Source organism: Ranitomeya imitator, chromosome 1, assembly GCF_032444005.1.
Source record: "Ranitomeya imitator isolate aRanImi1 chromosome 1, aRanImi1.pri, whole genome shotgun sequence".
Classification (NCBI taxonomy): Eukaryota; Metazoa; Chordata; class Amphibia; order Anura; family Dendrobatidae; genus Ranitomeya; species Ranitomeya imitator.
The window spans coordinates 75,897,332-75,924,647 of record NC_091282.1 but is presented as its reverse complement, the minus strand read 5'-3'; the positions used below and the strand labels follow the sequence as shown (position 1 = coordinate 75,924,647).

The window sequence follows — 27,316 nt, the reverse complement described above, 5'->3', positions numbered from 1 at the left end:
GGTTCAAGAATTTTGTCCAAGGGAGGGATGTAAGGATCCAGAGACAATTCAGCACATTTTTTGGGACTGTCCTTTTGCAAAAAAAGTTTTTACCCTTTTATCCCGGTTTTTTATTGCTCTTGTTGGGTTCCATTGCTTTGATTTTAGAAGGATATTAACAGGTCAAGATTTCAATCACTTGGAAAGGAGACGGATGAGTTGGATTATTTTTGCCATATATAAGGAAGTTTTGTGGGATTCACGGAACCTGGTTATTTTTAAAAAGGTGTGTCTCTCTCCAATGGACTGTAAGAACATTTTTCTTGCCAGGTTGTTTTATGTTTATCTATTAGATAAGAAAAGACTCGGTGAAACAACAGCAGAAACACTTTGGAAGTACTCACAGTGGAACGATTACTGTAGGTAGGATTTTGATTATTTTTTGGTGATCGGGATTGTTTTTTTTGTTTATGGGAGATTTTTCCATATGATGATCAGGAAACTTGTTAATTGAACGAGCAGATGATGCATGCGTTAATGAGAGTTCCAATCTGAGGAAAAAGGTTCTCCCAGGGTGAGGCTCATCCATTGCACTCCGGGTGTGCTGACCCCTGCGATTTCCCCAAATGCGGGAAACTCGACTGCATAATTTGTGGTAGTGGGGGACTGCGTTCGCGCTTTCCCCTGATTTCCTATGGTCAAAGACAGAACACAAAAGATGCTCTGCTGAGCCGAAGCGATGCTTTGGAGAAAAGCTCCAAGCAGCGGGCAGACGTGGCCTTTGGCTCCCCCTTGTGGGGGAAGGATGCCACCTTCCCTGTGTCGCTGCTATGCTTTGTTTATTGTTTCTTGGTTGGTTTGAGGTTGTTGCCTTTGCTCGACACTTTGGCCCTTTTTGACCCCCCCACCCCCGGCTGGTGGGGATTGAGCAAGTCGCTTGCATCTCGTTGACTTGGTGACGACATGGCTTGCTCTGCTTGTCTGCAGGTGCAGGCGGGCATGCTCGCGGGAGGGCACCTGCAGCATCCCCATCTCACAGCCTTGGGGCTGGAGCTGGAGCTGTGAGTGGGCCGCTGGTGCGCAGCTATCTGCGGTTTGGTCCTCCTGCCCTTGAGCCTCCTCCAGCGTGCATCCTCTTGAGCGGAGATGAGTGAGTCATGAGAGGGTGCCGGCAGCTGGAGCTCGAGCTGTCTACAGCATGTTCTCAGGCCAGCGCAGCAACGTGACGCGAGGCTGGGGCGGAGCCGAGGCTCCTATATGCAAATGACTCAGGCTGCTGCTGTGCATCTTGGGCGGCTTTTGACTTGAGCTCGGCCTGCCCTGTGGGGGGTCGGAGTGGGCGTCAGCCGCGTCGGGAGCGACCGTGCGGTCTGTGCCGAACGCCACCCCCCACCCCCTCCCTTTCGGGCACGAGACTCCGCGATGTTGGGGAGCTGCGTCGGAGGGGCGCTCGTCGGGCCGGCGGGCCCCAACTCATACTTACCTGGCAGTGGTTCTCCCAGGGTGAGGCTCATCCATTGCACTCCGGGTGTGCTGACCCCTGCGATTTCCCCAAATGCGGGAAACTCGACTGCATAATTTGTGGTAGTGGGGGACTGCGTTCGCGCTTTCCCCTGATTTCCTATGGTCAAAGACAGAACACAAAAGATGCTCTGCTGAGCCGAAGCGATGCTTTGGAGAAAAGCTCCAAGCAGCGGGCAGACGTGGCCTTTGGCTCCCCCTTGTGGGGGAAGGATGCCACCTTCCCTGTGTCGCTGCTATGCTTTGTTTATTGTTTCTTGGTTGGTTTGAGGTTGTTGCCTTTGCTCGACACTTTGGCCCTTTTTGACCCCCCCACCCCCGGCTGGTGGGGATTGAGCAAGTCGCTTGCATCTCGTTGACTTGGTGACGACATGGCTTGCTCTGCTTGTCTGCAGGTGCAGGCGGGCATGCTCGCGGGAGGGCACCTGCAGCATCCCCATCTCACAGCCTTGGGGCTGGAGCTGGAGCTGTGAGTGGGCCGCTGGTGCGCAGCTATCTGCGGTTTGGTCCTCCTGCCCTTGAGCCTCCTCCAGCGTGCATCCTCTTGAGCGGAGATGAGTGAGTCATGAGAGGGTGCCGGCAGCTGGAGCTCGAGCTGTCTACAGCATGTTCTCAGGCCAGCGCAGCAACGTGACGCGAGGCTGGGGCGGAGCCGAGGCTCCTATATGCAAATGACTCAGGCTGCTGCTGTGCATCTTGGGCGGCTTTTGACTTGAGCTCGGCCTGCCCTGTGGGGGGTCGGAGTGGGCGTCAGCCGCGTCGGGAGCGACCGGCGCCTCCCACTCGAGGAGCCTCCGTGCGGTCTGTGCCGAACGCCACCCCCCACCCCCTCCCTTTCGGGCACGAGACTCCGCGATGTTGGGGAGCTGCGTCGGAGGGGCGCTCGTCGGGCCGGCGGGCCCCAACTCATACTTAGTCTAAGTTCACATTAGCGTTGCGCCGCTGTTGCGTCGGCGACGCAGCGGCGACGCAGCGGCGACGCGCCCCTATGTTTAACATAGGGGACGCGTGCGTCTTTTTGGTTGCGTTTTTCGCCACGTGCGTCGTTTCCGACGCTGGCGTCGGACGCACGAAAACGCTACAAGTTGCATTTTCTGTGCGTCCGATTTTGGTCAAAAACGACGCACGCGTCGCAAAACGCGCGCGTTTTTCGATGCGTCGCGCGTTGCGTCGCCGACGCAGGGCGGCGCAACGCTAGTGTGAACGTACCCTTACCTGGCAGGGGAGATACCATGATCACTAAGGTGGTTCTCCCAGGGTGAGGCTCATCCATTGCACTCCGGGTGTGCTGACCCCTGCGATTTCCCCAAATGCGGGAAACTCGACTGCATAATTTGTGGTAGTGGGGGACTGCGTTCGCGCTTTCCCCTGATTTCCTATGGTCAAAGACAGAACACAAAAGATGCTCTGCTGAGCCGAAGCGATGCTTTGGAGAAAAGCTCCAAGCAGCGGGCAGACGTGGCCTTTGGCTCCCCCTTGTGGGGGAAGGATGCCACCTTCCCTGTGTCGCTGCTATGCTTTGTTTATTGTTTCTTGGTTGGTTTGAGGTTGTTGCCTTTGCTCGACACTTTGGCCCTTTTTGACCCCCCCACCCCCGGCTGGTGGGGATTGAGCAAGTCGCTTGCATCTCGTTGACTTGGTGACGACATGGCTTGCTCTGCTTGTCTGCAGGTGCAGGCGGGCATGCTCGCGGGAGGGCACCTGCAGCATCCCCATCTCACAGCCTTGGGGCTGGAGCTGGAGCTGTGAGTGGGCCGCTGGTGCGCAGCTATCTGCGGTTTGGTCCTCCTGCCCTTGAGCCTCCTCCAGCGTGCATCCTCTTGAGCGGAGATGAGTGAGTCATGAGAGGGTGCCGGCAGCTGGAGCTCGAGCTGTCTACAGCATGTTCTCAGGCCAGCGCAGCAACGTGACGTGAGGCTGGGGCGGAGCCGAGGCTCCTATATGCAAATGACTCAGGCTGCTGCTGTGCATCTTGGGCGGCTTTTGACTTGAGCTCGGCCTGCCCTGTGGGGGGTCGGAGTGGGCGTCAGCCGCGTCGGGAGCGACCGGCGCCTCCCACTCGAGGAGCCTCCGTGCGGTCTGTGCCGAACGCCACCCCCCACCCCCTCCCTTTCGGGCACGAGACTCCGCGATGTTGGGGAGCTGCGTCGGAGGGGCGCTCGTCGGGCCGGCGGGCCCCAACTCATACTTACCTGGCAGGGGAGATACCATGATCACTAAGGTGGTTCTCCCAGGGTGAGGCTCATCCATTGCACTCCGGGTGTGCTGACCCCTGCGATTTCCCCAAATGCGGGAAACTCGACTGCATAATTTGTGGTAGTGGGGGACTGCGTTCGCGCTTTCCCCTGATTTCCTATGGTCAAAGACAGAACACAAAAGATGCTCTGCTGAGCCGAAGCGATGCTTTGGAGAAAAGCTCCAAGCAGCGGGCAGACGTGGCCTTTGGCTCCCCCTTGTGGGGGAAGGATGCCACCTTCCCTGTGTCGCTGCTATGCTTTGTTTATTGTTTCTTGGTTGGTTTGAGGTTGTTGCCTTTGCTCGACACTTTGGCCCTTTTTGACCCCCCCACCCCCGGCTGGTGGGGATTGAGCAAGTCGCTTGCATCTCGTTGACTTGGTGACGACATGGCTTGCTCGGCTTGTCTGCAGGTGCAGGCGGGCATGCTCGCGGGAGGGCACCTGCAGCATCCCCATCTCACAGCCTTGGGGCTGGAGCTGGAGCTGTGAGTGGGCCGCTGGTGCGCAGCTATCTGCGGTTTGGTCCTCCTGCCCTTGAGCCTCCTCCAGCGTGCATCCTCTTGAGCGGAGATGAGTGAGTCATGAGAGGGTGCCGGCAGCTGGAGCTCGAGCTGTCTACAGCATGTTCTCAGGCCAGCGCAGCAACGTGACGCGAGGCTGGGGCGGAGCCGAGGCTCCTATATGCAAATGACTCAGGCTGCTGCTGTGCATCTTGGGCGGCTTTTGACTTGAGCTCGGCCTGCCCTGTGGGGGGTCGGAGTGGGCGTCAGCCGCGTCGGGAGCGACCGGCGCCTCCCACTCGAGGAGCCTCCGTGCGGTCTGTGCCGAACGCCACCCCCCACCCCCTCCCTTTCGGGCACGAGACTCCGCGATGTTGGGGAGCTGCGTCGGAGGGGCGCTCGTCGGGCCGGCGGGCCCCAACTCATACTTACCTGGCAGGGGAGATACCATGATCACTAAGGTGGTTCTCCCAGGGTGAGGCTCATCCATTGCACTCCGGGTGTGCTGACCCCTGCGATTTCCCCAAATGCGGGAAACTCGACTGCATAATTTGTGGTAGTGGGGGACTGCGTTCGCGCTTTCCCCTGATTTCCTATGGTCAAAGACAGAACACAAAAGATGCTCTGCTGAGCCGAAGCGATGCTTTGGAGAAAAGCTCCAAGCAGCGGGCAGACGTGGCCTTTGGCTCCCCCTTGTGGGGGAAGGATGCCACCTTCCCTGTGTCGCTGCTATGCTTTGTTTATTGTTTCTTGGTTGGTTTGAGGTTGTTGCCTTTGCTCGACACTTTGGCCCTTTTTGACCCCCCCACCCCCGGCTGGTGGGGATTGAGCAAGTCGCTTGCATCTCGTTGACTTGGTGACGACATGGCTTGCTCTGCTTGTCTGCAGGTGCAGGCGGGCATGCTCGCGGGAGGGCACCTGCAGCATCCCCATCTCACAGCCTTGGGGCTGGAGCTGGAGCTGTGAGTGGGCCGCTGGTGCGCAGCTATCTGCGGTTTGGTCCTCCTGCCCTTGAGCCTCCTCCAGCGTGCATCCTCTTGAGCGGAGATGAGTGAGTCATGAGAGGGTGCCGGCAGCTGGAGCTCGAGCTGTCTACAGCATGTTCTCAGGCCAGCGCAGCAACGTGACGCGAGGCTGGGGCGGAGCCGAGGCTCCTATATGCAAATGACTCAGGCTGCTGCTGTGCATCTTGGGCGGCTTTTGACTTGAGCTCGGCCTGCCCTGTGGGGGGTCGGAGTGGGCGTCAGCCGCGTCGGGAGCGACCGGCGCCTCCCACTCGAGGAGCCTCCGTGCGGTCTGTGCCGAACGCCACCCCCCACCCCCTCCCTTTCGGGCACGAGACTCCGCGATGTTGGGGAGCTGCGTCGGAGGGGCGCTCGTCGGGCCGGCGGGCCCCAACTCATACTTACCTGGCAGGGGAGATACCATGATCACTAAGGTGGTTCTCCCAGGGTGAGGCTCATCCATTGCACTCCGGGTGTGCTGACCCCTGCGATTTCCCCAAATGCGGGAAACTCGACTGCATAATTTGTGGTAGTGGGGGACTGCGTTCGCGCTTTCCCCTGATTTCCTATGGTCAAAGACAGAACATAAAAGATGCTCTGCTGAGCCGAAGCGATGCTTTGGAGAAAAGCTCCAAGCAGCGGGCAGACGTGGCCTTTGGCTCCCCCTTGTGGGGGAAGGATGCCACCTTCCCTGTGTCGCTGCTATGCTTTGTTTATTGTTTCTTGGTTGGTTTGAGGTTGTTGCCTTTGCTCGACACTTTGGCCCTTTTTGACCCCCCCACCCCCGGCTGGTGGGGATTGAGCAAGTCGCTTGCATCTCGTTGACTTGGTGACGACATGGCTTGCTCTGCTTGTCTGCAGGTGCAGGCGGGCATGCTCGCGGGAGGGCACCTGCAGCATCCCCATCTCACAGCCTTGGGGCTGGAGCTGGAGCTGTGAGTGGGCCGCTGGTGCGCAGCTATCTGCGGTTTGGTCCTCCTGCCCTTGAGCCTCCTCCAGCGTGCATCCTCTTGAGCGGAGATGAGTGAGTCATGAGAGGGTGCCGGCAGCTGGAGCTCGAGCTGTCTACAGCATGTTCTCAGGCCAGCGCAGCAACGTGACGCGAGGCTGGGGCGGAGCCGAGGCTCCTATATGCAAATGACTCAGGCTGCTGCTGTGCATCTTGGGCGGCTTTTGACTTGAGCTCGGCCTGCCCTGTGGGGGGTCGGAGTGGGCGTCAGCCGCGTCGGGAGCGACCGGCGCCTCCCACTCGAGGAGCCTCCGTGCGGTCTGTGCCGAACGCCACCCCCCACCCCCTCCCTTTCGGGCACGAGACTCCGCGATGTTGGGGAGCTGCGTCGGAGGGGCGCTCGTCGGGCCGGCGGGCCCCAACTCATACTTACCTGGCAGGGGAGATACCATGATCACTAAGGTGGTTCTCCCAGGGTGAGGCTCATCCATTGCACTCCGGGTGTGCTGACCCCTGCGATTTCCCCAAATGCGGGAAACTCGACTGCATAATTTGTGGTAGTGGGGGACTGCGTTCGCGCTTTCCCCTGATTTCCTATGGTCAAAGACAGAACATAAAAGATGCTCTGCTGAGCCGAAGCGATGCTTTGGAGAAAAGCTCCAAGCAGCGGGCAGACGTGGCCTTTGGCTCCCCCTTGTGGGGGAAGGATGCCACCTTCCCTGTGTCGCTGCTATGCTTTGTTTATTGTTTCTTGGTTGGTTTGAGGTTGTTGCCTTTGCTCGACACTTTGGCCCTTTTTGACCCCCCCACCCCCGGCTGGTGGGGATTGAGCAAGTCGCTTGCATCTCGTTGACTTGGTGACGACATGGCTTGCTCTGCTTGTCTGCAGGTGCAGGCGGGCATGCTCGCGGGAGGGCACCTGCAGCATCCCCATCTCACAGCCTTGGGGCTGGAGCTGGAGCTGTGAGTGGGCCGCTGGTGCGCAGCTATCTGCGGTTTGGTCCTCCTGCCCTTGAGCCTCCTCCAGCGTGCATCCTCTTGAGCGGAGATGAGTGAGTCATGAGAGGGTGCCGGCAGCTGGAGCTCGAGCTGTCTACAGCATGTTCTCAGGCCAGCGCAGCAACGTGACGCGAGGCTGGGGCGGAGCCGAGGCTCCTATATGCAAATGACTCAGGCTGCTGCTGTGCATCTTGGGCGGCTTTTGACTTGAGCTCGGCCTGCCCTGTGGGGGGTCGGAGTGGGCGTCAGCCGCGTCGGGAGCGACCGGCGCCTCCCACTCGAGGAGCCTCCGTGCGGTCTGTGCCGAACGCCACCCCCCACCCCCTCCCTTTCGGGCACGAGACTCCGCGATGTTGGGGAGCTGCGTCGGAGGGGCGCTCGTCGGGCCGGCGGGCCCCAACTCATACTTACCTGGCAGGGGAGATACCATGATCACTAAGGTGGTTCTCCCAGGGTGAGGCTCATCCATTGCACTCCGGGTGTGCTGACCCCTGCGATTTCCCCAAATGCGGGAAACTCGACTGCATAATTTGTGGTAGTGGGGGACTGCGTTCGCGCTTTCCCCTGATTTCCTATGGTCAAAGACAGAACACAAAAGATGCTCTGCTGAGCCGAAGCGATGCTTTGGAGAAAAGCTCCAAGCAGCGGGCAGACGTGGTCTTTGGCTCCCCCTTGTGGGGGAAGGATGCCACCTTCCCTGTGTCGCTGCTATGCTTTGTTTATTGTTTCTTGGTTGGTTTGAGGTTGTTGCCTTTGCTCGACACTTTTGCCCTTTTTGACCCCCCCACCCCCGGCTGGTGGGGATTGAGCAAGTCGCTTGCATCTCGTTGACTTGGTGACGACATGGCTTGCTCTGCTTGTCTGCAGGTGCAGGCGGGCATGCTCGCGGGAGGGCACCTGCAGCATCCCCATCTCACAGCCTTGGGGCTGGAGCTGGAGCTGTGAGTGGGCCGCTGGTGCGCAGCTATCTGCGGTTTGGTCCTCCTGCCCTTGAGCCTCCTCCAGCGTGCATCCTCTTGAGCGGAGATGAGTGAGTCATGAGAGGGTGCCGGCAGCTGGAGCTCGAGCTGTCTACAGCATGTTCTCAGGCCAGCGCAGCAACGTGACGCGAGGCTGGGGTGGAGCCGAGGCTCCTATATGCAAATGACTCAGGCTGCTGCTGTGCATCTTGGGCGGCTTTTGACTTGAGCTCGGCCTGCCCTGTGGGGGGTCGGAGTGGGCGTCAGCCGCGTCGGGAGCGACCGGCGCCTCCCACTCGAGGAGCCTCCGTGCGGTCTGTGCCGAACGCCACCCCCCACCCCCTCCCTTTCGGGCACGAGACTCCGCGATGTTGGGGAGCTGCGTCGGAGGGGCGCTCGTCGGGCCGGCGGGCCCCAACTCATACTTACCTGGCAGGGGAGATACCATGATCACTAAGGTGGTTCTCCCAGGGTGAGGCTCATCCATTGCACTCCGGGTGTGCTGACCCCTGCGATTTCCCCAAATGCGGGAAACTCGACTGCATAATTTGTGGTAGTGGGGGACTGCGTTCGCGCTTTCCCCTGATTTCCTATGGTCAAAGACAGAACACAAAAGATGCTCTGCTGAGCCGAAGCGATGCTTTGGAGAAAAGCTCCAAGCAGCGGGCAGACGTGGCCTTTGGCTCCCCCTTGTGGGGGAAGGATGCCACCTTCCCTGTGTCGCTGCTATGCTTTGTTTATTGTTTCTTGGTTGGTTTGAGGTTGTTGCCTTTGCTCGACACTTTGGCCCTTTTTGACCCCCCCACCCCCGGCTGGTGGGGATTGAGCAAGTCGCTTGCATCTCGTTGACTTGGTGACGACATGGCTTGCTCTGCTTGTCTGCAGGTGCAGGCGGGCATGCTCGCGGGAGGGCACCTGCAGCATCCCCATCTCACAGCCTTGGGGCTGGAGCTGGAGCTGTGAGTGGGCCGCTGGTGCGCAGCTATCTGCGGTTTGGTCCTCCTGCCCTTGAGCCTCCTCCAGCGTGCATCCTCTTGAGCGGAGATGAGTGAGTCATGAGAGGGTGCCGGCAGCTGGAGCTCGAGCTGTCTACAGCATGTTCTCAGGCCAGCGCAGCAACGTGACGCGAGGCTGGGGCGGAGTCGAGGCTCCTATATGCAAATGACTCAGGCTGCTGCTGTGCATCTTGGGCGGCTTTTGACTTGAGCTCGGCCTGCCCTGTGGGGGGTCGGAGTGGGCGTCAGCCGTGTCGGGAGCGACCGGCGCCTCCCACTCGAGGAGCCTCCGTGCGGTCTGTGCCGAACGCCACCCCCCACCCCCTCCCTTTCGGGCACGAGACTCCGCGATGTTGGGGAGCTGCGTCGGAGGGGCGCTCGTCGGGCCGGCGGGCCCCAACTCATACTTACCTGGCAGGGGAGATACCATGATCACTAAGGTGGTTCTCCCAGGGTGAGGCTCATCCATTGCACTCCGGGTGTGCTGACCCCTGCGATTTCCCCAAATGCGGGAAACTCGACTGCATAATTTGTGGTAGTGGGGGACTGCGTTCGCGCTTTCCCCTGATTTCCTATGGTCAAAGACAGAACACAAAAGATGCTCTGCTGAGCCGAAGCGATGCTTTGGAGAAAAGCTCCAAGCAGCGGGCAGACGTGGCCTTTGGCTCCCCCTTGTGGGGGAACGATGCCACCTTCCCTGTGTCGCTGCTATGCTTTGTTTATTGTTTCTTGGTTGGTTTGAGGTTGTTGCCTTTGCTCGACACTTTGGCCCTTTTTGACCCCCCCACCCCCGGCTGGTGGGGATTGAGCAAGTCGCTTGCATCTCGTTGACTTGGTGACGACATGGCTTGCTCTGCTTGTCTGCAGGTGCAGGCGGGCATGCTCGCGGGAGGGCACCTGCAGCATCCCCATCTCACAGCCTTGGGGCTGGAGCTGGAGCTGTGAGTGGGCCGCTGGTGCGCAGCTATCTGCGGTTTGGTCCTCCTGCCCTTGAGCCTCCTCCAGCGTGCATCCTCTTGAGCGGAGATGAGTGAGTCATGAGAGGGTGCCGGCAGCTGGAGCTCGAGCTGTCTACAGCATGTTCTCAGGCCAGCGCAGCAACGTGACGCGAGGCTGGGGCGGAGCCGAGGCTCCTATATGCAAATGACTCAGGCTGCTGCTGTGCATCTTGGGCGGCTTTTGACTTGAGCTCGGCCTGCCCTGTGGGGGTCGGAGTGGGCGTCAGCCGCGTCGGGAGCGACCGGCGCCTCCCACTCGAGGAGCCTCCGTGCGGTCTGTGCCGAACGCCACCCCCCACCCCCTCCCTTTCGGGCACGAGACTCCGCGATGTTGGGGAGCTGCGTCGGAGGGGCGCTCGTCGGGCCGGCGGGCCTTAACTCATACTTACCTGGCAGGGGAGATACCATTCTCTCTGGGTGAGTATCGCTTCTCAGCCTTCTGACGGGCAGCAGTGGTGGGAGACTACTTCTGTTTCTTGTTGGTTGGCGGTTGCGATCGGGGTTCCCCTTGTGGGGCCCTGGTGTGCGATAGAGTGGCGACTGTGTTTATCTGCTACGAAAATGGTGGAGAAGGCACGTGGATTAGAGGACTCTGTCCGTCTACAAGTCCTGTCTGGACATGAGGAAGAAATTGGCCTGGACCAAATTTGCATGGATGTCTTGAAGAACATAAGAAGCCTTAAGGTAACAGATGTATTGGCACTGCAGGATTTTCAAAAGCAGGGAATTTATGATATCACGTTTGTTTCCTTGGGTATATGTCAGAAAGTCTACATGGAGCTGGTGCGGATGAAGGAGAAGAAAGAAGTGGAATGCCTGGAGTTTATTGTTGTGGAGCCCCTTTTTCAACAGACTTACAAGTATGTTGTGGTACATATGTATAATCCCAAGGTTCCAGATGATACCGTAACCCATTTTTTGAGAAGATACTGTTATGAAGTCAAATTCCTGGGGAAGATGAAAAATAGGCATAACTATTATAATGGCAAAAGAAGATACTTGGTGAAATTAATTCCTGATGCAACAGCCATTGGGGGGGCTCTGAGCATTCCTGCACAATTTTCAATTGGGGGGGAGAGGGGTTTTTGTTTCTACACTGGACAAATTGAATATTGTAGAAAGTGTCATATGTACGGACATGTGCAGAAAGAATGCCCGGTGCAAGGAATTGTTTGTAAGAATTGTGGGAAGCCCGGCCACATGGTGGATAGTTGCCCTGAGGCAAAGGTGTGTGATTTGTGTGGGTTGGAAGGTCACTTTGCCAGGAAATGTAGATTGTGGACTCAGATTCCTAAGTCCTATGCGGAGGCAACTAGTGGTCACTGGGGAAATAAGAGTGATGGTAAGAGTGGTGAGCATGAAAGCGCTAAGAATGAGAAAAGTGAGTTTGGTGGAAAAGGCAAACCTGAGCATCGTGCTGGTGTGATAGTTTCAAATGCAGCTAAAGAGCAAAGAAGTCAGAAACAAAATGGTGGAAGTAAAGTGAGCCATGCTGGATCTAAGATGGAGGATGGAGGGCGGGGCCAGGAAGGGGGAAAAGATTTTCAGAGCTCTCCTATAGTTGATCTGGGCGAGGCCAAGAATGCAATGGAGACTGTGTCTGAAGGACAGGGCCTTGGTGGTGAATTTGCATATGCTAATGCAGGCGTATGTGTGGACCCTGTAGTGGGGGAGGGAGATGGGGAAGGAATGGAGTTTCAGGAGGAGGAGGAGGAGGAGGATTCAGATCGGACGCTCACTCCTGGGCAGAGGGATGGGGGGACTAGTAGTAGTGATGAAAGTGTTTTTGAGGATGGTGATGATGATGATGATGATGATGGGGAGGATGAGGAAGAGGATGAGGAAATAGCTTCCTCGCTCACTAAAAAGAGTAGAATGGAGGGGTGTTGGTCTGGTGGGCAGGGAGATCCTGTCTCTCCAAGGCCAGGTGTTTCTAACAGGGGCTCGGATCCTGAGTCGCCTGATATATGTAGAAAGGTGGATAGTAGGAATACTCCTTTCTCTGAATCATGATGGAGAATGTATGGTGGAAAATAATTTTTTTTGCCATGATGAGTTTATGTGTTGCTTCCCTGAATGTGCGAGGGATCAGTTCTTCTATCAGGAGAGCAGGTATATTAGATTATATGGAGAGGGTGAATGCTGACATTATATGTCTACAAGAATGTGCAATAAAAGCCTCACCGCATGCAAGTGAATGGAGCAGGGGGCAGTCTTTTTGGTCTCCTTGTACAGACAATAAAAATGAGGGGGTTGGCATACTATTGAAAAATAATAATTTAAAAGTATTACAGTTTAAAATTATCATACCTGGAAGATGTTTGTTTTTGTTATTAGATTTCTTAGGTCACCGGGTAAGGGTTTTTAATATTTATGCCCCTGCGGACAAGAAAGCACGGGTGTCCTTTTTGGAGTCGGTAAAGTGGTTTCTGCCAGGTAGAGATTTTTCTATAATAGCAGGTGATTTTAATTGCATTAGATCTGCAAATGATCGTAAGAGCTCTGCGGAATTCAGGACGGATGTGACTTCCAATATGTTGAATCAAGTGGTGCAGGATTTACGCTACACGGATGTGGGTTTGATGGTTCGGCCGAATGAAAACAAGTTTACATTTGTGGCGGACAGTGGGCGTTGTAGTTCCCGGATCGATTATGTGTTTGTGTCTGAAGGGATCAAAGTTACCAAATGTAATCATGTGACAAACACTTTTTCTGATCATAAGATGGTAATGGTGGATCTGTGTATTGTTGAGTCCCTTGCTTTTGGCAAGGGGCTCTGGAAGCTAAATGTAAGCCTGCTGGAAGAAGAGGAGGTGAGAAGTGGTTTTAAAAACGTGTTTACATTCTGTGTGTCTGAACAGCACCGTTTTAAAAATCTGCTGGAATGGTGGGATTGGGCAAAGGAGAAATTTGCATATTATTTTAAAGGGGTGTGTTTTAAAAGAGCAAAAGCCAAAAGAGATCAAGAGGAAGCAATAATTTCTAAGATGGAAGCGCTTTATAAGTTTAAAAGAGCTGGGATGGAGGTGGATAATGAGATTGCTGATTTGAAGGAGGATTTTAAAAAAACACTAATTGAAAAAGGGAAATCTATTGTCTTTAAAGCAAAAATACAGCACATGGAAGAAGATGAGCAATGTACAAGATATTTTTTTAAGAAATGTTTTAAGCCTAAAGGGGTTTTTAAGTCTGTTTTTACTCCTGCAGGTGAGAAGTCTGGGGAGGAAATGATTAATGGTATTCATTCTTTTTATAAAACCCTTTTTTCGAATGACAGCAGAGCCAGTGATGCAGAAATCAATGATTATTGTAATATTTTGACTGATAATATTCCTGAAGAAAAGGTGTCTTTTCTAAGTGATGGGCTCAAAAAGGATGAAGTGAGGCGTGCTGTGGATGGACTGGCGAAAGGGAAGACACCTGGCTGTGATGGCCTTCCTGTGGAATTTTATGTAGTATTTTGGGACATTTTAGGTGTGGAATTTTATCGGGTGGTGGAATATGTTTTTACTCATGCGGTTCTGTCTGACTCTATGCGTAGAGGGATCGTCACTTTGATACATAAGAAGGGTGATGTGAGAGAAATTAAAAACTGGAGACCAATAACTTTGCTCAATTGTGATTACAAGATTATTTCCAAAATTGTGGCAAGTAGATTGAGTGAAGTAATAATGGACATGGTGGGTGAATACCAAGCATGTGCAGTGCCAGGTAGGAGAATATCGGACAACTTGTTGCTTTTAAGGGACTTAATTTATTACGCTAATTTTAATAAGAACCCCCTTCTTGTACAGTCAGTTGACCTGGAAAAAGCTTTTGATAAAGTTTCACATAGATTTTTGTTTGCTGCACTTAGACACCTTGGGATCCCCACTAAATTATTGAACATTATTAAGTCTTTTTATTGTGGAGTTAGTAGTCAGCTCTTAATTAATGGTCACGTGAGTTCTAGTTTTAATATTCTATCTGGCGTTAGGCAAGGGTGCCCTTTGTCTCCTATTCTTTTTATTTGCGTAGTAGAAGCTCTTTTAAAAAGTGTGCAAGTCGATAAGTGTGTGGATGGTGCCTTTGTCCCTGGAGGAATGGGGGGTCCTGTGAAATCATTAAGTTACATGGATGACATTGCTTTTATTTGTGGTTCGCAAGCTGAGCTTAATAGGATAAATCTTCATGTAAGAATTTTTTGTTGTGTGGCTGGAATGGCTGTAAATTGGAGTAAGTGTCAGTTTTGCAACTTTGGAAGGCAGGTGGATGTTAGTGTGGTGGGAGTAGAAAGAAAAGAAGAGATAGAGGTCCTCGGTGTTATCTTTGAAAAGGAACTTAAAGGGAAGAAGAGTCTGAGGATCCTGGAAAATAAAACAGAACAGAAACTGAATTATTGGAAATTAAGGAACTTGTCTCTGAGAGGGAAGGTACTTATCGTGAAGTCAGTGATCCTTCCATTACTGCTATATACTGCTCTGATATTTCCGCCTGCGAGTTTATGGACTAAGAGAGTTACAAGGAAACTGTTTACCTTTTTTTGGGGGTCAAAGATGGAAAAATTAAGGAGAGAAAAAGTGATGCTTTCTGTGGAAATGGGGGGCTGTGGCTTTCCAAATATGGAAAGGTTTTTAAAGATGCACTATTTGTTGAATATTTATAGACTTTCCCAGAGTAAAAGTAAGGCTGCAGACATGTGCAGGTTTTTGGCAGGATGGCTGTTTCAGAAATGGAGCTGGTGTGAGAAGGATTTGAGGAAGCCGGTCGCGTTTGTGGTTCCGTCTTTTTATGTAGTACTTAAGTCCTTCTATGATCAAATTGGTTTAAGCCCCACAGATAGACCTGATAAAAGAGAGATTGTTAAGAGATTAAAGGAGAGAGAATTTTTATGTGATGTGCCATCCTGCAATACTGCGCAATCAAGGCAAGTCTGGAAGCTGTTTTTTGTTATAGGAATCAGCAATCGGCAAAAGGACGTAACTTGGATGGCATTACAAGGATGTTTGCCAACACGAGCTTTTTTGAATAGAAGAGGGATACGGGTTCAAGAATTTTGTCCAAGGGAGGGATGTAAGGATCCAGAGACAATTCAGCACATTTTTTGGGACTGTCCTTTTGCAAAAAAAGTTTTTACCCTTTTATCCCGGTTTTTTATTGCTCTTGTTGGGTTCCATTGCTTTGATTTTAGAAGGATATTAACAGGTCAAGATTTCAATCACTTGGAAAGGAGACGGATGAGTTGGATTATTTTTGCCATATATAAGGAAGTTTTGTGGGATTCACGGAACCTGGTTATTTTTAAAAAGGTGTGTCTCTCTCCAATGGACTGTAAGAACATTTTTCTTGCCAGGTTGTTTTATGTTTATCTTTTAGATAAGAAAAGACTCGGTGAAACAACAGCAGAAACACTTTGGAAGTACTCACAGTGGAATGATTACTGTAGGTAGGATTTTGATTATTTTTTGGTGATCGGGATTGTTTTTTTTGTTTATGGGAGATTTTTCCATATGATGATCAGGAAACTTGTTAACTGAACGAGCAGATGATGCATGCGTTAATGAGAGTTCCAATCTGAGGAAAAAGGTTCTCCCAGGGTGAGGCTCATCCATTGCACTCCGGGTGTGCTGACCCCTGCGATTTCCCCAAATGCGGGAAACTCGACTGCATAATTTGTGGTAGTGGGGGACTGCGTTCGCGCTTTCCCCTGATTTCCTATGGTCAAAGACAGAACACAAAAGATGCTCTGCTGAGCCGAAGCGATGCTTTGGAGAAAAGCTCCAAGCAGCGGGCAGACGTGGCCTTTGGCTCCCCCTTGTGGGGGAAGGATGCCACCTTCCCTGTGTCGCTGCTATGCTTTGTTTATTGTTTCTTGGTTGGTTTGAGGTTGTTGCCTTTGCTCGACACTTTGGCCCTTTTTGACCCCCCCACCCCCGGCTGGTGGGGATTGAGCAAGTCGCTTGCATCTCGTTGACTTGGTGACGACATGGCTTGCTCTGCTTGTCTGCAGGTGCAGGCGGGCATGCTCGCGGGAGGGCACCTGCAGCATCCCCATCTCACAGCCTTGGGGCTGGAGCTGGAGCTGTGAGTGGGCCGCTGGTGCGCAGCTATCTGCGGTTTGGTCCTCCTGCCCTTGAGCCTCCTCCAGCGTGCATCCTCTTGAGCGGAGATGAGTGAGTCATGAGAGGGTGCCGGCAGCTGGAGCTCGAGCTGTCTACAGCATGTTCTCAGGCCAGCGCAGCAACGTGACGCGAGGCTGGGGCGGAGCCGAGGCTCCTATATGCAAATGACTCAGGCTGCTGCTGTGCATCTTGGGCGGCTTTTGACTTGAGCTCGGCCTGCCCTGTGGGGGGTCGGAGTGGGCGTCAGCCGCGTCGGGAGCGACCGGCGCCTCCCACTCGAGGAGCCTCCGTGCGGTCTGTGCCGAACGCCACCCCCCACCCCCTCCCTTTCGGGCACGAGACTCCGCGATGTTGGGGAGCTGCGTCGGAGGGGCGCTCGTCGGGCCGGCGGGCCCCAACTCATACTTACCTGGCAGGGGAGATACCATTCTCTCTGGGTGAGTATCGCTTCTCAGCCTTCTGACGGGCAGCAGTGGTGGGAGACTACTTCTGTTTCTTGTTGGTTGGCGGTTGCGATCGGGGTTCCCCTTGTGGGGCCCTGGTGTGCGATAGAGTGGCGACTGTGTTTATCTGCTACGAAAATGGTGGAGAAGGCACGTGGATTAGAGGACTCTGTCCGTCTACAAGTCCTGTCTGGACATGAGGAAGAAATTGGCCTGGACCAAATTTGCATGGATGTCTTGAAGAACATAAGAAGCCTTAAGGTAACAGATGTATTGGCACTGCAGGATTTTCAAAAGCAGGGAATTTATGATATCACGTTTGTTTCCTTGGGTATATGTCAGAAAGTCTACATGGAGCTGGTGCGGATGAAGGAGAAGAAAGAAGTGGAATGCCTGGAGTTTATTGTTGTGGAGCCCCTTTTTCAACAGACTTACAAGTATGTTGTGGTACATATGTATAATCCCAAGGTTCCAGATGATACCGTAACCCATTTTTTGAGAAGATACTGTTATGAAGTCAAATTCCTGGGGAAGATGAAAAATAGGCATAACTATTATAATGGCAAAAGAAGATACTTGGTGAAATTAATTCCTGATGCAACAGCCATTGGGGGGGCTCTGAGCATTCCTGCACAATTTTCAATTGGGGGGGAGAGGGGTTTTTGTTTCTACACTGGACAAATTGAATATTGTAGAAAGTGTCATATGTACGGACATGTGCAGAAAGAATGCCCGGTGCAAGGAATTGTTTGTAAGAATTGTGGGAAGCCCGGCCACATGGTGGATAGTTGCCCTGAGGCAAAGGTGTGTGATTTGTGTGGGTTGGAAGGTCACTTTGCCAGGAAATGTAGATTGTGGACTCAGATTCCTAAGTCCTATGCGGAGGCAACTAGTGGTCACTGGGGAAATAAGAGTGATGGTAAGAGTGGTGAGCATGAAAGCGCTAAGAATGAGAAAAGTGAGTTTGGTGGAAAAGGCAAACCTGAGCATCGTGCTGGTGTGATAGTTTCAAATGCAGCTAAAGAGCAAAGAAGTCAGAAACAAAATGGTGGAAGTAAAGTGAGCCATGCTGGATCTAAGATGGAGGATGGAGGGCGGGGCCAGGAAGGGGGAAAAGATTTTCAGAGCTCTCCTATAGTTGATCTGGGCGAGGCCAAGAATGCAATGGAGACTGTGTCTGAAGGACAGGGCCTTGGTGGTGAATTTGCATATGCTAATGCAGGCGTATGTGTGGACCCTGTAGTGGGGGAGGGAGATGGGGAAGGAATGGAGTTTCAGGAGGAGGAGGAGGAGGAGGATTCAGATCGGACGCTCACTCCTGGGCAGAGGGATGGGGGGACTAGTAGTAGTGATGAAAGTGTTTTTGAGGATGGTGATGATGATGATGATGATGATGGGGAGGATGAGGAAGAGGATGAGGAAATAGCTTCCTCGCTCACTAAAAAGAGTAGAATGGAGGGGTGTTGGTCTGGTGGGCAGGGAGATCCTGTCTCTCCAAGGCCAGGTGTTTCTAACAGGGGCTCGGATCCTGAGTCGCCTGATATATGTAGAAAGGTGGATAGTAGGAATACTCCTTTCTCTGAATCATGATGGAGAATGTATGGTGGAAAATAATTTTTTTTGCCATGATGAGTTTATGTGTTGCTTCCCTGAATGTGCGAGGGATCAGTTCTTCTATCAGGAGAGCAGGTATATTAGATTATATGGAGAGGGTGAATGCTGACATTATATGTCTACAAGAATGTGCAATAAAAGCCTCACCGCATGCAAGTGAATGGAGCAGGGGGCAGTCTTTTTGGTCTCCTTGTACAGACAATAAAAATGAGGGGGTTGGCATACTATTGAAAAATAATAATTTAAAAGTATTACAGTTTAAAATTATCATACCTGGAAGATGTTTGTTTTTGTTATTAGATTTCTTAGGTCACCGGGTAAGGGTTTTTAATATTTATGCCCCTGCGGACAAGAAAGCACGGGTGTCCTTTTTGGAGTCGGTAAAGTGGTTTCTGCCAGGTAGAGATTTTTCTATAATAGCAGGTGATTTTAATTGCATTAGATCTGCAAATGATCGTAAGAGCTCTGCGGAATTCAGGACGGATGTGACTTCCAATATGTTGAATCAAGTGGTGCAGGATTTACGCTACACGGATGTGGGTTTGATGGTTCGGCCGAATGAAAACAAGTTTACATTTGTGGCGGACAGTGGGCGTTGTAGTTCCCGGATCGATTATGTGTTTGTGTCTGAAGGGATCAAAGTTACCAAATGTAATCATGTGACAAACACTTTTTCTGATCATAAGATGGTAATGGTGGATCTGTGTATTGTTGAGTCCCTTGCTTTTGGCAAGGGGCTCTGGAAGCTAAATGTAAGCCTGCTGGAAGAAGAGGAGGTGAGAAGTGGTTTTAAAAACGTGTTTACATTCTGTGTGTCTGAACAGCACCGTTTTAAAAATCTGCTGGAATGGTGGGATTGGGCAAAGGAGAAATTTGCATATTATTTTAAAGGGGTGTGTTTTAAAAGAGCAAAAGCCAAAAGAGATCAAGAGGAAGCAATAATTTCTAAGATGGAAGCGCTTTATAAGTTTAAAAGAGCTGGGATGGAGGTGGATAATGAGATTGCTGATTTGAAGGAGGATTTTAAAAAAACACTAATTGAAAAAGGGAAATCTATTGTCTTTAAAGCAAAAATACAGCACATGGAAGAAGATGAGCAATGTACAAGATATTTTTTTAAGAAATGTTTTAAGCCTAAAGGGGTTTTTAAGTCTGTTTTTACTCCTGCAGGTGAGAAGTCTGGGGAGGAAATGATTAATGGTATTCATTCTTTTTATAAAACCCTTTTTTCGAATGACAGCAGAGCCAGTGATGCAGAAATCAATGATTATTGTAATATTTTGACTGATAATATTCCTGAAGAAAAGGTGTCTTTTCTAAGTGATGGGCTCAAAAAGGATGAAGTGAGGCGTGCTGTGGATGGACTGGCGAAAGGGAAGACACCTGGCTGTGATGGCCTTCCTGTGGAATTTTATGTAGTATTTTGGGACATTTTAGGTGTGGAATTTTATCGGGTGGTGGAATATGTTTTTACTCATGCGGTTCTGTCTGACTCTATGCGTAGAGGGATCGTCACTTTGATACATAAGAAGGGTGATGTGAGAGAAATTAAAAACTGGAGACCAATAACTTTGCTCAATTGTGATTACAAGATTATTTCCAAAATTGTGGCAAGTAGATTGAGTGAAGTAATAATGGACATGGTGGGTGAATACCAAGCATGTGCAGTGCCAGGTAGGAGAATATCGGACAACTTGTTGCTTTTAAGGGACTTAATTTATTACGCTAATTTTAATAAGAACCCCCTTCTTGTACAGTCAGTTGACCTGGAAAAAGCTTTTGATAAAGTTTCACATAGATTTTTGTTTGCTGCACTTAGACACCTTGGGATCCCCACTAAATTATTGAACATTATTAAGTCTTTTTATTGTGGAGTTAGTAGTCAGCTCTTAATTAATGGTCACGTGAGTTCTAGTTTTAATATTCTATCTGGCGTTAGGCAAGGGTGCCCTTTGTCTCCTATTCTTTTTATTTGCGTAGTAGAAGCTCTTTTAAAAAGTGTGCAAGTCGATAAGTGTGTGGATGGTGCCTTTGTCCCTGGAGGAATGGGGGGTCCTGTGAAATCATTAAGTTACATGGATGACATTGCTTTTATTTGTGGTTCGCAAGCTGAGCTTAATAGGATAAATCTTCATGTAAGAATTTTTTGTTGTGTGGCTGGAATGGCTGTAAATTGGAGTAAGTGTCAGTTTTGCAACTTTGGAAGGCAGGTGGATGTTAGTGTGGTGGGAGTAGAAAGAAAAGAAGAGATAGAGGTCCTCGGTGTTATCTTTGAAAAGGATCTTAAAGGGAAGAAGAGTCTGAGGATCCTGGAAAATAAAACAGAACAGAAACTGAATTATTGGAAATTAAGGAACTTGTCTCTGAGAGGGAAGGTACTTATCGTGAAGTCAGTGATCCTTCCATTACTGCTATATACTGCTCTGATATTTCCGCCTGCGAGTTTATGGACTAAGAGAGTTACAAGGAAACTGTTTACCTTTTTTTGGGGGTCAAAGATGGAAAAATTAAGGAGAGGAAAAGTGATGCTTTCTGTGGAAATGGGGGGCTGTGGCTTTCCAAATATGGAAAGGTTTTTAAAGATGCACTATTTGTTGAATATTTATAGACTTTCCCAGAGTAAAAGTAAGGCTGCAGACATGTGCAGGTTTTTGGCAGGATGGCTGTTTCAGAAATGGAGCTGGTGTGAGAAGGATTTGAGGAAGCCGGTCGCGTTTGTGGTTCCGTCTTTTTATGTAGTACTTAAGTCCTTCTATGATCAAATTGGTTTAAGCCCCACAGATAGACCTGATAAAAGAGAGATTGTCAAGAGATTAAAGGAGAGAGAATTTTTATGTGATGTGCCATCCTGCAATACTGCGCAATCAAGGCAAGTCTGGAAGCTGTTTTTTGTTATAGGAATCAGCAATCGGCAAAAGGACGTAACTTGGATGGCATTACAAGGATGTTTGCCAACACGAGCTTTTTTGAATAGAAGAGGGATACGGGTTCAAGAATTTTGTCCAAGGGAGGGATGTAAGGATCCAGAGACAATTCAGCACATTTTTTGGGACTGTCCTTTTGCAAAAAAAGTTTTTACCCTTTTATCCCGTTTTTTTATTGCTCTTGTTGGGTTCCATTGCTTTGATTTTAGAAGGATATTAACAGGTCAAGATTTCAATCACTTGGAAAGGAGACGGATGAGTTGGATTATTTTTGCCATATATAAGGAAGTTTTGTGGGATTCACGGAACCTGGTTATTTTTAAAAAGGTGTGTCTCTCTCCAATGGACTGTAAGAACATTTTTCTTGCCAGGTTGTTTTATGTTTATCTATTAGATAAGAAAAGACTCGGTGAAACAACAGCAGAAACACTTTGGAAGTACTCACAGTGGAATGATTACTGTAGGTAGGATTTTGATTATTTTTTGGTGATCGGGATTGTTTTTTTTGTTTATGGGAGATTTTTCCATATGATGATCAGGAAACTTGTTAATTGAACGAGCAGATGATGCATGCGTTAATGAGAGTTCCAATCTGAGGAAAAAGGTTCTCCCAGGGTGAGGCTCATCCATTGCACTCCGGGTGTGCTGACCCCTGCGATTTCCCCAAATGCGGGAAACTCGACTGCATAATTTGTGGTAGTGGGGGACTGCGTTCGCGCTTTCCCCTGATTTCCTATGGTCAAAGACAGAACACAAAAGATGCTCTGCTGAGCCGAAGCGATGCTTTGGAGAAAAGCTCCAAGCAGCGGGCAGACGTGGCCTTTGGCTCCCCCTTGTGGGGGAAGGATGCCACCTTCCCTGTGTCGCTGCTATGCTTTGTTTATTGTTTCTTGGTTGGTTTGAGGTTGTTGCCTTTGCTCGACACTTTGGCCCTTTTTGACCCCCCCACCCCCGGCTGGTGGGGATTGAGCAAGTCGCTTGCATCTCGTTGACTTGGTGACGACATGGCTTGCTCTGCTTGTCTGCAGGTGCAGGCGGGCATGCTCGCGGGAGGGCACCTGCAGCATCCCCATCTCACAGCCTTGGGGCTGGAGCTGGAGCTGTGAGTGGGCCGCTGGTGCGCAGCTATCTGCGGTTTGGTCCTCCTGCCCTTGAGCCTCCTCCAGCGTGCATCCTCTTGAGCGGAGATGAGTGAGTCATGAGAGGGTGCCGGCAGCTGGAGCTCGAGCTGTCTACAGCATGTTCTCAGGCCAGCGCAGCAACGTGACGCGAGGCTGGGGCGGAGCCGAGGCTCCTATATGCAAATGACTCAGGCTGCTGCTGTGCATCTTGGGCGGCTTTTGACTTGAGCTCGGCCTGCCCTGTGGGGGTCGGAGTGGGCGTCAGCCGCGTCGGGAGCGACCGGCGCCTCCCACTCGAGGAGCCTCCGTGCGGTCTGTGCCGAACGCCACCCCCCACCCCCTCCCTTTCGGGCACGAGACTCCGCGATGTTGGGGAGCTGCGTCGGAGGGGCGCTCGTCGGGCCGGCGGGCCCCAACTCATACTTACCTGGCAGGGGAGATACCATGATCACTAAGGTGGTTCTCCCAGGGTGAGGCTCATCCATTGCACTCCGGGTGTGCTGACCCCTGCGATTTCCCCAAATGCGGGAAACTCGACTGCATAATTTGTGGTAGTGGGGGACTGCGTTCGCGCTTTCCCCTGATTTCCTATGGTCAAAGACAGAACACAAAAGATGCTCTGCTGAGCCGAAGCGATGCTTTGGAGAAAAGCTCCAAGCAGCGGGCAGACGTGGCCTTTGGCTCCCCCTTGTGGGGGAAGGATGCCACCTTCCCTGTGTCGCTGCTATGCTTTGTTTATTGTTTCTTGGTTGGTTTGAGGTTGTTGCCTTTGCTCGACACTTTGGCCCTTTTTGACCCCCCCACCCCCGGCTGGTGGGGATTGAGCAAGTCGCTTGCATCTCGTTGACTTGGTGACGACATGGCTTGCTCTGCTTGTCTGCAGGTGCAGGCGGGCATGCTCGCGGGAGGGCACCTGCAGCATCCCCATCTCACAGCCTTGGGGCTGGAGCCGGAGCTGTGAGTGGGCCGCTGGTGCGCAGCTATCTGCGGTTTGGTCCTCCTGCCCTTGAGCCTCCTCCAGCGTGCATCCTCTTGAGCGGAGATGAGTGAGTCATGAGAGGGTGCCGGCAGCTGGAGCTCGAGCTGTCTACAGCATGTTCTCAGGCCAGCGCAGCAACGTGACGCGAGGCTGGGGCGGAGCCGAGGCTCCTATATGCAAATGACTCAGGCTGCTGCTGTGCATCTTGGGCGGCTTTTGACTTGAGCTCGGCCTGCCCTGTGGGGGTCGGAGTGGGCGTCAGCCGCGTCGGGAGCGACCGGCGCCTCCCACTCGAGGAGCCTCCGTGCGGTCTGTGCCGAGCGCCACCCCCCACCCCCTCCCTTTCGGGCACGAGACTCCGCGATGTTGGGGAGCTGCGTCGGAGGGGCGCTCGTCGGGCCGGCGGGCCCCAACTCATACTTACCTGGCAGGGGAGATACCATGATCACTAAGGTGGTTCTCCCAGGGTGAGGCTCATCCATTGCACTCCGGGTGTGCTGACCCCTGCGATTTCCCCAAATGCAGGAAACTCGACTGCATAATTTGTGGTAGTGGGGGACTGCGTTCGCGCTTTCCCCTGATTTCCTATGGTCAAAGACAGAACACAAAAGATGCTCTGCTGAGCCGAAGCGATGCTTTGGAGAAAAGCTCCAAGCAGCGGGCAGACGTGGCCTTTGGCTCCCCCTTGTGGGGGAAGGATGCCACCTTCCCTGTGTCGCTGCTATGCTTTGTTTATTGTTTCTTGGTTGGTTTGAGGTTGTTGCCTTTGCTCGACACTTTGGCCCTTTTTGACCCCCCCACCCCCCGGCTGGTGGGGATTGAGCAAGTCGCTTGCATCTCGTTGACTTGGTGACGACATGGCTTGCTCTGCTTGTCTGCAGGTGCAGGCGGGCATGCTCGCGGGAGGGCACCTGCAGCATCCCCATCTCACAGCCTTGGGGCTGGAGCTGGAGCTGTGAGTGGGCCGCTGGTGCGCAGCTATCTGCGGTTTGGTCCTCCTGCCCTTGAGCCTCCTCCAGCGTGCATCCTCTTGAGCGGAGATGAGTGAGTCATGAGAGGGTGCCGGCAGCTGGAGCTCGAGCTGTCTACAGCATGTTCTCAGGCCAGCGCAGCAACGTGACGCGAGGCTGGGGCGGAGCCGAGGCTCCTATATGCAAATGACTCAGGCTGCTGCTGTGCATCTTGGGCGGCTTTTGACTTGAGCTCGGCCTGCCCTGTGGGGGTCGGAGTGGGCGTCAGCCGCGTCGGGAGCGACCGGCGCCTCCCACTCGAGGAGCCTCCGTGCGGTCTGTGCCGAACGCCACCCCCCACCCCCTCCCTTTCGGGCACGAGACTCCGCGATGTTGGGGAGCTGCGTCGGAGGGGCGCTCGTCGGGCCGGCGGGCCCCAACTCATACTTACCTGGCAGGGGAGATACCATGATCACTAAGGTGGTTCTCCCAGGGTGAGGCTCATCCATTGCACTCCGGGTGTGCTGACCCCTGCGATTTCCCCAAATGCGGGAAACTCGACTGCATAATTTGTGGTAGTGGGGGACTGCGTTCGCGCTTTCCCCTGATTTCCTATGGTCAAAGACAGAACACAAAAGATGCTCTGCTGAGCCGAAGCGATGCTTTGGAGAAAAGCTCCAAGCAGCGGGCAGACGTGGCCTTTGGCTCCCCCTTGTGGGGGAAGGATGCCACCTTCCCTGTGTCGCTGCTATGCTTTGTTTATTGTTTCTTGGTTGGTTTGAGGTTGTTGCCTTTGCTCGACACTTTGGCCCTTTTTGACCCCCCCACCCCCGGCTGGTGGGGATTGAGCAAGTCGCTTGCATCTCGTTGACTTGGTGACGACATGGCTTGCTCTGCTTGTCTGCAGGTGCGGGAGGGCACCTGCAGCATCCCCATCTCACAGCCTTGGGGCTGGAGCTGGAGCTGTGAGTGGGCCGCTGGTGCGCAGCTATCTGCGGTTTGGTCCTCCTGCCCTTGAGCCTCCTCCAGCGTGCATCCTCTTGAGCGGAGATGAGTGAGTCATGAGAGGGTGCCGGCAGCTGGAGCTCGAGCTGTCTACAGCATGTTCTCAGGCCAGCGCAGCAACGTGACGCGAGGCTGGGGCGGAGCCGAGGCTCCTATATGCAAATGACTCAGGCTGCTGCTGTGCATCTTGGGCGGCTTTTGACTTGAGCTCGGCCTGCCCTGTGGGGGGTCGGAGTGGGCGTCAGCCGCGTCGGGAGCGACCGGCGCCTCCCACTCGAGGAGCCTCCGTGCGGTCTGTGCCGAACGCCACCCCCCACCCCCTCCCTTTCGGGCACGAGACTCCGCGATGTTGGGGAGCTGCGTCGGAGGGGCGCTCGTCGGGCCGGCGGGCCCCAACTCATACTTACCTGGCAGGGGAGATACCATGATCACTAAGGTGGTTCTCCCAGGGTGAGGCTCATCCATTGCACTCCGGGTGTGCTGACCCCTGCGATTTCCCCAAATGCGGGAAACTCGACTGCATAATTTGTGGTAGTGGGGGACTGCGTTCGCGCTTTCCCCTGATTTCCTATGGTCAAAGACAGAACACAAAAGATGCTCTGCTGAGCCGAAGCGATGCTTTGGAGAAAAGCTCCAAGCAGCGGGCAGACGTGGCCTTTGGCTCCCCTTTGTGGGGGAAGGATGCCACCTTCCCTGTGTCGCTGCTATGCTTTGTTTATTGTTTCTTGGTTGGTTTGAGGTTGTTGCCTTTGCTCGACACTTTGGCCCTTTTTGACCCCCCCACCCCCGGCTGGTGGGGATTGAGCAAGTCGCTTGCATCTCGTTGACTTGGTGACGACATGGCTTGCTCTGCTTGTCTGCAGGTGCAGGCGGGCATGCTCGCGGGAGGGCACCTGCAGCATCCCCATCTCACAGCCTTGGGGCTGGAGCTGGAGCTGTGAGTGGGCCGCTGGTGCGCAGCTATCTGCGGTTTGGTCCTCCTGCCCTTGAGCCTCCTCCAGCGTGCATCCTCTTGAGCGGAGATGAGTGAGTCATGAGAGGGTGCCGGCAGCTGGAGCTCGAGCTGTCTACAGCATGTTCTCAGGCCAGCGCAGCAACGTGACGCGAGGCTGGGGCGGAGCCGAGGCTCCTATATGCAAATGACTCAGGCTGCTGCTGTGCATCTTGGGCGGCTTTTGACTTGAGCTCGGCCTGCCCTGTGGGGGGTCGGAGTGGGCGTCAGCCGCGTCGGGAGCGACCGGCGCCTCCCACTCGAGGAGCCTCCGTGCGGTCTGTGCCGAACGCCACCCCCCACCCCCTCCCTTTCGGGCACGAGACTCCGCGATGTTGGGGAGCTGCGTCGGAGGGGCGCTCGTCGGGCCGGCGGGCCCCAACTCATACTTACCTGGCAGGGGAGATACCATGATCACTAAGGTGGTTCTCCCAGGGTGAGGCTCATCCATTGCACTCCGGGTGTGCTGACCCCTGCGATTTCCCCAAATGCGGGAAACTCGACTGCATAATTTGTGGTAGTGGGGGACTGCGTTCGCGCTTTCCCCTGATTTCCTATGGTCAAAGACAGAACACAAAAGATGCTCTGCTGAGCCGAAGCGATGCTTTGGAGAAAAGCTCCAAGCAGTGGGCAGACGTGGCCTTTGGCTCCCCCTTGTGGGGGAAGGATGCCACCTTCCCCGTGTCGCTGCTATGCTTTGTTTATTGTTTCTTGGTTGGTTTGAGGTTGTTGCCTTTGCTCGACACTTTGGCCCTTTTTGACCCCCCCACCCCCGGCTGGTGGGGATTGAGCAAGTCGCTTGCATCTCGTTGACTTGGTGACGACATGGCTTGCTCTGCTTGTCTGCAGGTGCAGGCGGGCATGCTCGCGGGAGGGCACCTGCAGCATCCCCATCTCACAGCCTTGGGGCTGGAGCTGGAGCTGTGAGTGGGCCGCTGGTGCGCAGCTATCTGCGGTTTGGTCCTCCTGCCCTTGAGCCTCCTCCAGCGTGCATCCTCTTGAGCGGAGATGAGTGAGTCATGAGAGGGTGCCGGCAGCTGGAGCTCG

At 53.1% G+C, this 27,316-nt stretch overlaps 13 non-coding genes and 4 pseudogenes across 13 annotated transcripts; all 17 read left to right on the top strand.

Annotated features, from left to right (window-relative positions):
• The first annotated feature begins 486 nt into the window (after positions 1–486).
• LOC138660411 (U1 spliceosomal RNA) lies at positions 487–666 on the top strand (annotated as a pseudogene).
• A 788-nt stretch (positions 667–1,454) lies between these two features.
• Positions 1,455–1,595, top strand: LOC138660391 (U1 spliceosomal RNA; annotated as a pseudogene).
• Positions 1,596–2,707: 1,112 nt separating this feature from the next.
• On the top strand, positions 2,708–2,871 carry LOC138660383 (U1 spliceosomal RNA). Its single transcript, XR_011317833.1, has one exon. It is a non-coding gene; the product is annotated as a U1 spliceosomal RNA (small nuclear RNA).
• Positions 2,872–3,684: 813 nt separating this feature from the next.
• LOC138660049 (U1 spliceosomal RNA) lies at positions 3,685–3,848 on the top strand. The gene has a single exon (XR_011317547.1). It is a non-coding gene; the product is annotated as a U1 spliceosomal RNA (small nuclear RNA).
• An 813-nt stretch (positions 3,849–4,661) lies between these two features.
• Positions 4,662–4,825, top strand: LOC138660048 (U1 spliceosomal RNA). The gene has a single exon (XR_011317546.1). It is a non-coding gene; the product is annotated as a U1 spliceosomal RNA (small nuclear RNA).
• Positions 4,826–5,638: 813 nt separating this feature from the next.
• Positions 5,639–5,802, top strand: LOC138660046 (U1 spliceosomal RNA). Its single transcript, XR_011317545.1, has one exon. It is a non-coding gene; the product is annotated as a U1 spliceosomal RNA (small nuclear RNA).
• Positions 5,803–6,615: 813 nt separating this feature from the next.
• LOC138660045 (U1 spliceosomal RNA) lies at positions 6,616–6,779 on the top strand. Its single transcript, XR_011317544.1, has one exon. It is a non-coding gene; the product is annotated as a U1 spliceosomal RNA (small nuclear RNA).
• An 813-nt stretch (positions 6,780–7,592) lies between these two features.
• Positions 7,593–7,756, top strand: LOC138660044 (U1 spliceosomal RNA). Its single transcript, XR_011317543.1, has one exon. It is a non-coding gene; the product is annotated as a U1 spliceosomal RNA (small nuclear RNA).
• An 813-nt stretch (positions 7,757–8,569) lies between these two features.
• LOC138660043 (U1 spliceosomal RNA) lies at positions 8,570–8,733 on the top strand. The gene has a single exon (XR_011317542.1). It is a non-coding gene; the product is annotated as a U1 spliceosomal RNA (small nuclear RNA).
• Positions 8,734–9,546: 813 nt separating this feature from the next.
• Positions 9,547–9,710, top strand: LOC138660042 (U1 spliceosomal RNA). The gene has a single exon (XR_011317541.1). It is a non-coding gene; the product is annotated as a U1 spliceosomal RNA (small nuclear RNA).
• A 5,940-nt stretch (positions 9,711–15,650) lies between these two features.
• LOC138660393 (U1 spliceosomal RNA) lies at positions 15,651–15,830 on the top strand (annotated as a pseudogene).
• A 5,941-nt stretch (positions 15,831–21,771) lies between these two features.
• LOC138660410 (U1 spliceosomal RNA) lies at positions 21,772–21,951 on the top strand (annotated as a pseudogene).
• An 812-nt stretch (positions 21,952–22,763) lies between these two features.
• On the top strand, positions 22,764–22,927 carry LOC138660041 (U1 spliceosomal RNA). Its single transcript, XR_011317539.1, has one exon. It is a non-coding gene; the product is annotated as a U1 spliceosomal RNA (small nuclear RNA).
• An 812-nt stretch (positions 22,928–23,739) lies between these two features.
• LOC138660380 (U1 spliceosomal RNA) lies at positions 23,740–23,903 on the top strand. Its single transcript, XR_011317830.1, has one exon. It is a non-coding gene; the product is annotated as a U1 spliceosomal RNA (small nuclear RNA).
• An 813-nt stretch (positions 23,904–24,716) lies between these two features.
• Positions 24,717–24,880, top strand: LOC138660040 (U1 spliceosomal RNA). Its single transcript, XR_011317538.1, has one exon. It is a non-coding gene; the product is annotated as a U1 spliceosomal RNA (small nuclear RNA).
• A 797-nt stretch (positions 24,881–25,677) lies between these two features.
• Positions 25,678–25,841, top strand: LOC138660039 (U1 spliceosomal RNA). Its single transcript, XR_011317537.1, has one exon. It is a non-coding gene; the product is annotated as a U1 spliceosomal RNA (small nuclear RNA).
• An 813-nt stretch (positions 25,842–26,654) lies between these two features.
• LOC138660037 (U1 spliceosomal RNA) lies at positions 26,655–26,818 on the top strand. The gene has a single exon (XR_011317536.1). It is a non-coding gene; the product is annotated as a U1 spliceosomal RNA (small nuclear RNA).
• Positions 26,819–27,316: the final 498 nt, after the last annotated feature.